The following is an 8,477-nucleotide window of genomic DNA, read 5'->3' on the forward strand; positions in this document are numbered from 1 at the left end:
AACATATGACAACATGAAACTAAACGTGACGACATGTGAGCACGTGTGAAAACATAGAGGGAGTTCTAATAACCTGAGCCGAGGTGTACCCGCCTATGGCCTGTGACGTGAATGGGCAAAAGCAGTGAGGGAGGAGCGCCCTTTGTTAAATGAACAGTAATCTGCTTCTTAGGTCATGTAAACAAAGCAGCATGGGGTTTTGTTTGGAGCCGAGCCTTGCCGTGGGCTTTGAACGGGGCACCGGTCTCACGCCCAGTAGGTAGCCTGGTCCCAAAACAAATGCAATCACTATTCACCCAGTTCAAACTCCTCCCACTGGAGCATCCCAGGCCTGATAATCAAATTCCCACAAAATCTCATGTGAAGCGTTCCAAAGACATGTTTGCACATGTTTTCACATGAAATTTAACAAATGTGAAGTGTTCCAAAAAATTCCCATAAAATAATAATATGTGTGTTATCACGCCACTAAAATAACAACAGTTGTGTTACTACGCAAAAAGTGCCCACTGAAATAACCTTATGGAAAAATCACATGAATTTCACGTGAACACATCTCATGTGATCACATCTCATGTGATCACGTGATTTCAGGTCAGGTGATGGTCCCAGATGGTCCCAAACACAGGAGGTTGGTGGCACCTTAATTGGGGAGGATGTTTCCATGTGTTTATACCATTCTTTTAGCTCCGTTCCTGACATTATTATAAGCCGTCCTCCACTCAGCAGCCTCCAATGGTCCCAAACCATACCAAACCATTATAGGTAAAGTAAAGGCATGGTGGTTTTTAAGTGAGTAGTATGTGGATCAGCTAAAAAATATTACCCCACATCCTCACCTGGGATTTGAACTCAAAACCTCTGGATTTGAAGTGTGCTGATCTTTCCATTGTACCACGTTCATTACACCATGTTCATTACATATAATACAGCTCTACACTTAGTGGGTCATTTGTCATCTGCACTGCTATTTCAGCTATCAGTTAATCTGACTTTTCTCGCATCATTGATTTCATTTACTTATTTCAGCAATTTGAGGGTTTTCTGTATAGTTTCCTAATGTTGGTAGGGCATGTTATTTTGTTTCAATGTTACTCCTGAATCCCTTTGATAGATAAAATAGTTTTTCATTAATGTACTTTTAACAAAGCTGAGATTTACTTTTGAAGTCCAAAGTGTAGAAATACACGTGAAGTCATCCATTGACATAGAGGTGATGGCGTAGCAGAAAGAACTTTGTGAACCAGGAGGTTGTGAGTTCAAATCCCAGGAGAGGACAAGTTGAATAAGAAGGACTGTATAAACATATGTAATGTATGTCAAAGTCTCATGAATATGTATGTTGAAATAACTTTGTGTTAAAAGCACTGTGTGTGTATTTTAACCACTCCTTTTTGTTGTCACGTGAAGTGCTCCAAAAACACATTTTCACATGATTTCACATATTCCCCTTGAGTCCTACAGATATCAAATACTATTTGAAGCTGAATATGTCATAAGATACATTTGTGCGTTTGTTTTTCTTTTTTGCTGGTGGCTCACTCTGATGATTAGCCTAGTGTAGATCTACACATGTCTAAAGGATTAAAAACGATAGCCATGATAATTCAGAGGCATCACTGACACTATTTCCAAAAGCTCGCCAGCTGTAGAATAGAGCCCATGTCTGTCAATGAGCTTGGTGACTGGAATGTTATACATACGGGTGGGGCTTCAGCTTGTACTCTACCAATAATGAGTAGATAGGCGGAGCCCGTTTAAATTGATTGCCCTTGTCTGGAACATTGGAAAATGGCGGAAGCGGATGTTCTGTTTGAATCAGAAGGCGTGTCGAGTGGAGGTGAGAGTGAGAATAACTGGTTTACAGTGGCGAATGCAAAAGGAAATAAGAGAAGTAAAGTGGTAGTGAAAACTAGTAAAAACTAAAAAGTATTTTTTGGTTGGAATAAGGCTTTTGGATCAATGTTGTTACATTACTTTTTCCACATTTTATTTAAAAATTGATTTAAAAAAATGTTTCCTCATCAATCTATACACAATACCCCATAATGAAAAGCAAAAACTGCTTTTAAATTTTTTTGCAGATGTATGAAAAATTAAAAGAAACTTTGCTATGAGACTCGAATTTGAGCCCAGGTGCATACTGTTTCCATTGATCATCCTTGAGATGTTTATACAACTTGATTGGAGTCCACCTGTGGTAAATTCAATTGATTGGACATGATTTGGAAAGGCAGAGACCTGTCTATATAAGGTCCCACAGTTGACAGTGCATGTCAGAGCAAAAACCAAGCCATGAGGTCGAAGGAATTGTGCGTAAAGCTCCGAGATAGGATTGTGTTGAGGCACAGATCTGGGGATGGGTACCAAAAAATGTCTGCATCATTGAAGGTCCCCCAAGAATACAGTGGACTCCATCATTCTTGAATGGAAGTTTGGCGCCACCAAGACTCTTCCTAGAGCTGGCCGCCCGGCTAAACTGAGCAATCGGGGGAGAAGGGCCTTGGTCAAGGAGATGACCAAAAACCCAATTGTCACTCTGACAGAGGTAGAGAGATCTATCTCTGCAGTACTCCACCAATCAGGCCTTTATGGTAGAGTGGCCAGACAGAAGCCACTCCTCAGTAAAAGGCACATGACAGGCCGTTTGGAGTTTGCCAAAAGGCACCCAAAGGACTCTCAGACCATGAGAAACAAGATTCTCTGGTCTAATGATACCAAGATTGAACTCATAAGGCCTGAATGCCAATCGTCACGTCTGGAGGAAACCTGGCACCATTCCTACGGTGAAGCATGGTGGTGGCAGCATCATGATGTGGGGATGTTTTTCAGCGGCAGGGACTGGGAGACTAGTCAGGTTCGAGGGAAAGATGAACAGAGCAAAGTACAGAGAGATCCTTGATGAAAACCTGCTCCAGAGTGCTCAGGACCTCAGACTGGGGCAAAGGTTCACCTTCCAACAGGACAACAACCCTAAGCACACAGCCAAGACAATGCAGGAGTGGCTTCGGGACAACCGTCTGAATGTCCTTGAGTGGCCCAGCCAGAGCCCGGACTTGAACCCAATCAAACATCCCTGGAGAGACCTGAAAATAGCTGTGCAGCGACGCTCCCCATCCAACCTGACAGAGCTTGAGAGGATCTGCAGAGAAGAAAGGAAGAAACTCCCCAAATACAGGTGTGCCAAGCTTGTAGAGTCATACCCAGCAGACTCAAGGCTGTAATCGCTGCCAAAAGATGCCCCAACAAAGTACTGAGTGAATTTGATATTTCTGTTTTTTATTATTACATTTGCAAACATTTCTAAAAACCTGTTTTTGCTTTGTCATTATGGGGTATTGTGTGTAGGTCGAGGGAAATAAACAATTTAATACATTTTAGAATAAAGTTGAAACGTAACAACATGTGAAAAAAAATCAAGGGGTCTGAATACTTTCCGAATGCACTGAAAAGTAGTGCACAGTACGTGAAGAATTGAATCAAGTGGTTGGTGCACAATGACTGATCCGCATGGTGGATGGAGCGCGGAAGTCCACTCAATCCATTCTATTGCTTTTTGATAGTCTCTCCCTTCTCGCGTATATTTGGGTTATGAGATTCCCTGTGAGAGCCTTCGAGCCCAGACCCATGCAGTGTGCTAAATTATAATTATTTGGTCAAGTGTATGTAGACGGGATTAGTATCATATGCCAGTTGATCCTTTGTGGCTCAGTTGGTAGCGCAGTGTTTCTTAAAGTATGGGTCGCGGACCTGTTAATGTATAATTATTTCATTAATTACTGGGATTGTTTTGGCCAAGTGCAACTGCGCCCTCTGCTTATCAGCGGTCTCTGCTCAGTTTGGCAGCAGCGCGAGTGGGAGATGCCCATGTGCTTCGCTGTTTACCGGATCTTTTATTCTGCAGTTTTCTTGAAGATCACTCCGCGACCCACACGCTGCAGCGCTGACGTTCAAACGACTGATAGTCGTGATTACGTTTTGTCTCTTTAATACACATTTTGATGAATAACGAGGCGCGCTGCAGCGTGGTTGGAACTGTTGGTTGGAACTGTTGCTGTTACAAGATACTTTTTGAGACAAACACGCACACAGTTCTGGGTTGCTCATCTGCAGCAGGAAGCGTTCTTCTGCCTGACTGCGAAAGCAGTAGATGTTCTGATCCAGTTTGGCACCACATACCTATGCAATGCAGGGTTTTCACTTACAGAAACAGTGTCAATGCTGAGCATGACCTCAGTGTTGCACTGTTAAAAACTGAGCCCAGAATAGACATGCTTGTTGGAAACTTCAACCAGCCACACACCTCTCATTAGGACTACCTGGTTAAATAAAGGTGAACAAAAAAATTATAATAAAAAGGACTGTGTGTTCTGTGTTAGGGAATCAATCAGTTTATTCCAGTTCAGAATAAAAAAATATGTATTTTAAGAGCAACAATTCCAACCTAGACTTTCTATCAACAATAATTTATACAGTAAGATGTACAGTAGGCCAGATCATTTTTTAAATCTGTACTGTTATTTAGGGTTGCACGATCAAAAAGCCTGTGTGTGTGTGTGTGTGCTCTGTAATACATCTGTGTGATGTGATCAATCTGTTCATTCCAGTTCAGAATGAAATTATTTATTGTATTTTAACAGCAACAGTTCCAACCTAGACAGGTGTGTAAGAGTGTTTTAAAACTTCTTATGGCTGGGGGCAGTATTGAGTAGCTTGGATGAATAAGGTGCCCAGAGTAAACTGCCTGCTACTCAGACCAAGTTGCTAATATATGCATATTATTGGTAGATTTGGATAGAAATCACTCTGACGTTTCTAAAACTGTTTGAATGATGTCTGTGAGTATAACATAACTCATATGGCAGGCAAAAACCTGAGAAAAAAATCAAACCAGGAAGTGGGAAATCTGAGGTTTGTAGGTTTTCAACTCTTTGCCTATCGAATATACAGTGGGATATTGGTCATATTGCACTTCCTAAGGCTTCCACAAGATGTCAACAGTCATTAGAACCTTGTTTGATGCTTCTACTGTGAAGAAGGGGGGAATGAGGGCTCTTTGAGTCATGGGTCTGGCAGAGTGCCATGAGCTGACCAGGTGCGTTCACGTGAGAGAGTTAGCTTGCGTTCCATTGCATTTCTGAAGACAAAGGAATTCTCCGGTTGGAACATTATTGAAGATTTATGTTAAAAACATCCTAAAGATTGATTCTATACTTCGTTTGACATGTTTCTACGAACTGTAATATGACTTTTCGTCTGAACTTTCGCATTGACTTGCCTGCACGTTGTGAGTTTGGATTGTGTACTGAACGCGCAAACAAAAATGAGGTATTTGGACATAAATGATGGACTTTATGGAACAAATCAAGCATTTATTGTGGACCTGGGATTCCTGGGAGTGCATTCTGATGAAGATCATCAAAGGTAAGTGAATATTTATAATGCTATTCTGACATCTGTTGACTCCACAACATGGCGGATATCTTCATGGCTTGTTTGGGCTCTGAGCGCTGTACTCAGATTATTGCATGGTGTGCTTTTTCGTTAAAGATTTTTTTTAAATCTGACACAGCGGTTGCATTAAGGAGAAGTTTATCTAAAGTTCCATGCATAACACTTGTATTTTCATCAACATTTATGATGAGTATTTCTGTAAATTGATGTGGCTCCCTGCAAAATCACCGGATGTTTTGGAAGCAAAACATTACTGAACGTAACACGCCAATGTAAACTGAGATTTTTGGATATAAATATGAACTTTATCGAACAAAACATACATGTATTGTGTAACATGAAGTCCTATGAGTGTCATCTGATGAAGATCATCAAAGGTTAGTGATTCATTTTATCTCTATTTCTGCATTTTGTGTCTCCTCTCTTTGGCTGGAAAAATGGCTGTGTTTTTCTGTGACTAGGTGCAGACCTAACATAATCGTTTGGTGTGCTTTCGTCGTAAAGCCTTTTTGAAATCGGACACTGTGGTGGGATTAACAACAAGTTTATCTTTAAAATGGTGTAAAATACTTGTATGTCTGAGGAATTTTAATTAGGAGATTTCTGTTGTTTTGAATTTGGCGCCCTGCACTTTCACTGGCTGTTGTCATATCGATCCCGTTCACGGGATCCCAGCCATAAGTTAATGGGGGAAAATAAACATGAAAATATATTTATGGGTATTTCATTGTTATTTGTTTTTGTCTATTTAGCTTTTTTTTAGACATAAGGGAAATGAAATGTACCGATATTTACGTATAGTTGCATATTTTCCTAAGCTTGGGTCCCAGGAAAACACTGAATTTCTCATTTGGGTCCCAGGCTGAAAAAGTTTAAGAACCCCTGTGGTAGAGCATGGTGCTTGCAATGCTATGGGTGTGGATTTGATTGGGGACTAATACAAAAAAAGTATGAGAATGTATGCACTCACTACTGTAAGTCACTCTGAATAAGAGCGTATGCTAAATTTCACTATCTGTCAGATAGTGATATGAGGTGGCTATTATTACTATCTAACATCAGTTTGTTTGGAAATGTTTTGGAGCCTTTGTTTTGACACGTTTCAGAAGTAAATTAACTTGGCAAGCTTAGCGTTAGACAGAGAGCTGGCCAAAAGTTGGCTTACATTAGCTATTATTTTTGCCTCAATCAAACTAGACCTGAATCAAATGATGAAACCATCGGCCAAACGATTCAAGATTGATATTCTGACGTTTTTTCAGGGCAATGTGATTTGTATTAGTCAGTATGTCAATGTAACTTTATTGATCTGTCAGTTTCCCTAGCTAATTCCCTACTTTTCACACTGACACAGTAATAAACGGCTCTAAAGTTACAGGCTTCCCTGTCATGGTGCACGGTAGAGGTCTGCGCAGGACCGATTTCTTCATCCCGCTCCCGCCCAGACCCTCTGGCTTTCTGTCTTACTCACTAAGTTGACTGTGCCTTTAAACAGCTTGGCAAATTCCAGAAAATTATGTCATGGCTTTAGAAGCTTCTGATAGGCTAATTGACATTTGAGTCAATTTGAGGTGTACCTGTGGATGTATTTCAAGGCCTACATTCAAACTCAGTGCCTCTTCGCTTGACATCATGGGGAAATCAAAAGAAATCAGCCAAGACCTCAGAAAAAAAATTGTAGACCTCCACAAGTCTGGTTCATCATTGGGAGCAATTTCCAAACGCATGAAGGTACCACCTTCATCTGTACAACCAATAGTACGCATGTATAAACACCATGGGACCACACAGCCGTCATACCGCTCAGGAAGGAGACGCGTTCTGTCTCTTAGAGATTAACGTACTTTGGTGCGAAAAGTGCAAATCAATCCCAGAACAACAGCAAAGGACCTTGTGAAGATGCTGGAAGAAACAGGTACAAAAGCATCTATATCCACAGTAAAACAAGTTCTATATTGACATAACCTGAAAGGTCGCTCAGCAAGGAAGAAGCCACTGCTCCAAAACCCCATTAAAAAAGCCAGACTACGGTCTGCAACTGCACATGGGGACAAAGATCGTACTTTTTGGAGAAATGTCCTCTGGTCTGATGAAACAAAAATAGAACTGTTTGGCCATAATGACCATCATTATGTTTGGATGCAAAAGGGGGATGCTTGCAAGCCAAAGAACACCATCCCAACCGTGAAGCATGGGGGGTGGCAGCATCATGTTGTAGGGGTGCTTTGCTGAAGGAGGGACTGATGCACTTCACAAAATAGATGGCTTCATGAGGATGGAAAATTATGTGGATATATTGAAGCAACATCTCAAGACATCAGTCAGGAAGTTAAAGCTTGGTCGCAAATGGGTCTTCCAAATGGACAATGACTCCAAGCATACTTCCAAAGTTGTGGCAAAATGGCTTAAGGACAACAAAGTCAAGGTATTGGAGTGGCCATCACAAAGCCCTGACCTCAATCCTATAGAAAATGTGTGGGCAGAACTGAAAAAGCGTGTGCGAGCAAGGGGGCCTACTAACCTGACACGGTTACACCAGCTCTGTTAGGAGGAATGGGCCAAAATTCACCCAACTTATTGTGGGAAGCTTGTGGAAGGCTACCCGAAACGTTTGACCCAAGTTAAACAATTTAAAGGCAATGCTACCAAATACTAATTGAGTGTATGTAAACTTCTGACTCACTGGGAATGTGATGAAAGAAATAAAAGCTGAAATAAATAATTCTCTCTACTATTATTCTGACATTTCACATTCTTAAAATAACGGGGGCCTCTCAGGAGTGCGTGCTCAGTCCCCTCCTGTATTCTCCGTTCACTCATGAGTGCACGGCCAGACACGACTCCAACACCATCATTAAGTTTGCCGATGACACAACAGTGGTAGGCCTGATCACCGACAACAACAGCCTATGGGGGGAGGTGCCAGGGCAACAACCTCTCCCTCAACGTGATCAAGACAAAGGAAATTATTGTGGACTACAGGAAAAGGAGGACCGAGCATGTCCCCATTCTCATCGACGGGG

Source organism: Salvelinus namaycush, chromosome 4 (genome assembly GCF_016432855.1).
Source record: "Salvelinus namaycush isolate Seneca chromosome 4, SaNama_1.0, whole genome shotgun sequence".
NCBI classification, from domain to species: domain Eukaryota; kingdom Metazoa; phylum Chordata; class Actinopteri; order Salmoniformes; family Salmonidae; genus Salvelinus; species Salvelinus namaycush.